The sequence below is a fragment of the Perca fluviatilis genome, chromosome 5 (assembly GCF_010015445.1).
Source record: "Perca fluviatilis chromosome 5, GENO_Pfluv_1.0, whole genome shotgun sequence".
In the NCBI taxonomy this organism is placed as follows: Eukaryota; Metazoa; Chordata; class Actinopteri; order Perciformes; family Percidae; genus Perca; species Perca fluviatilis.
The window spans coordinates 39,527,725-39,530,224 of NC_053116.1; the positions used below are offsets into that span (position 1 = coordinate 39,527,725).

Genomic DNA, 2,500 nt, shown 5'->3' on the forward strand with positions numbered 1-2,500 from the left:
CACAGTACAGGCCAAAAGTTTGGACACACCTTCTCATTCAATGTGTTTCCTTTTTATTTTCATGACTATTTACATTGTAGATTCTCACTGAAGGCATCAAAACTATGAATGAACACATATGGAATTATGTACTTAACAAAAAAGTGTGAAATAACTGAAAACATGTCTTATATTTTAGATTCTTTAAAGTAGCCACCCTTTGCTTTTTTAATAATAAGGGAAAAACTTCCACTAATGAACCCTGACAAAGCACACCTGTGAAGGTAAAACCATTTCAGGTGACTACCTCATGAAGCTCATTGAGAGAACACCAAGGGTTTGCAGAGTTATCAAAAAAAGCAAAGGGTGGCTACTTTGAAGAATCTAAAATATAAGACATGTTTTCAGTTATTTCACACTTGGGAAATAACCTAGGGTCAAATTTGACCCATATTCAAAACATTTCTATATCAGAAATTTGTGTTTCTTTCAACCAAATTGTCCAAAAAAAAATATAACGTGGATGGTTCCCAATGACGCTCTTCACAAGTAAAGTAAATAATCAGTTCACTACTTTAATTGAATGTGGGTGTTTTTATTTAATTCTATAGCATTTGAAAAAAAAGAAAATTAAAAAAAGGGACAAAAACGTTTAAAAAAAGTGACAAAAACGTTAAAAAAGTGACAAAAACGTTTAAAAAGTGACAAAAACGTTAAAAAAAAGTGACAAAAATGTTTACAAAAGTGACAAAAACGTTTAAAAAAAAGTGACAAAAACGTTTAAAAAGTGACAAAAACGTTTAAAAAAGTGACAAAAACGTTTAAAAAAGTGACAAAAACGTTTAAAAAGTGACAAAAATGTTTAAAAAAGTGACAAAAACATTTAAAAAGTGACAAAAATGTTTAAAAAAAGTGACAAAAATGTTTACAAAAGTGACAAAAACGTTTAAAAAAGTGACAAAAATGTTTAAACAAGTGCAGCCCACAGCACTTCATACCTGCGCAAAGTCTTTAATTTAATTTAAAGATTTTACCCAGAAAAACAAAAAGCTGTCGACGGGAAGACAACACAAGGGTTAACTTCTTGTAATATTGTATGTGGAGTTATCTTTTGCACTTGTTTCCACCAGAACCAGTTCCTTCCTGGGACTGGGGCTCAGCGCTGAGACTGGTGCCATCAGCGGAGAAAAAAAGGAACCAAAGGCGCTTTAACATCCCACAGAGACATGTCAGTCATTATTAGTATTAATTATTGATTACAGAAGCTTTAAATGTGGCAGCATCACAAATTATTCATAACCGTCTTCTGCTGTATTAAATGACCGGTCCAAACGGAGCGACAGCAGCATCCAATCAGGTGCTCTGAGAGTTGGGGAAGGGCGGAGCTGCGGTTTAAATTATTAAATGTTTGAAGAAAAGAAATCATAAATTAATAAGTCTATGGTCACGCTTGGCGCCTCCCCTGAAGCTGCGAGAGTCTGTTTTACGTCATAATCCTGTATAATATAATATATAAAAAAATCCTGATCGATATCCTGATATGAGACTAGATATAGTTTTAATTTTTGGATATCGTAATATAAATAATATAATATAATAATATAAAAGTGAATTGTCCTGGTTTTAAAGGCTGCATTACAGTAAAGTGATGTACTTTTCTGAACTTACCAGACTGTTGTAACTGTTCTATTATTCACATTTACCCACTTAGACATTATATCCACATTACTGGTGATTATTTATCAAAAATCTACAATATCGTTGCAGTATTGATATCAAGGTATTTGGTAAAACAATATCATGATATTTGATTTTCTGCGTATCGCCCAGCCCTATTTTTGAGTCTAATGGCCGCTGACCAAGCATCGTGTTGTTGATGAACAAGGTGTTGAAACCCCCATAAAGGCCTGTGTGTACTTTACTTTAACTGTACTTGGTGTATACATCGTACTGTTACACACACACAGCCGACAAAGGTGTGTTGTGTGTGTGTGTGTGTGTGTGTGTGTGTGTGTGTGTGTGTGTGTCTGTGTGTTTTCAGTAATGGACAGCTGGTGACAGATCCAAGCTTTGGAACTTCCTGAGGCTGCAGAAAAAAGACACACACACACAGAGACAGAGAGAGACAGACACACACACACACACACACAGAGATACACACACACACACACAGAGACACACACACACCCACACACAAGAGAGAGAGACACACACACACACACACACACACACACACACAGAGAGAGATACACACACACACACAGAGACACACACACACACACACACAGACAGAGAGAGAGAGACACACACACACAGAGACACACACACACGCACGCACAGAGAAACAGACACACACCCACACACACCCCCCCACACACACACACACACACACACACACACACAGAGTCTGACTGCGTCTCTCAGTGGGTTGAAACCTTTATTAACGAGCGTCACCACGGTAATTAATTGCCTTGTGACTGACAGGAAGACCATTAGCTCCACAGGAAGTGGACCAAAGCAC

The 2,500-nt window shown here is 36.8% G+C and overlaps 2 protein-coding genes across 2 annotated transcripts in view; one reads left to right on the plus strand and one right to left on the minus strand.

Moving 5' to 3' along the window:
- kcnd1 (potassium voltage-gated channel, Shal-related subfamily, member 1) overlaps nucleotides 1-2,500 on the plus strand; it is a 1,001,373-nt gene that overhangs the window by 110,393 nt on the left and 888,480 nt on the right. The window lies entirely within an intron of this gene.
- The window catches only part of plxna3 (plexin A3), a gene marked incomplete at its 5' end in the record, with an annotated part of 162,252 nt that overhangs the window by 61,499 nt on the left and 98,253 nt on the right, over nucleotides 1-2,500 (minus strand).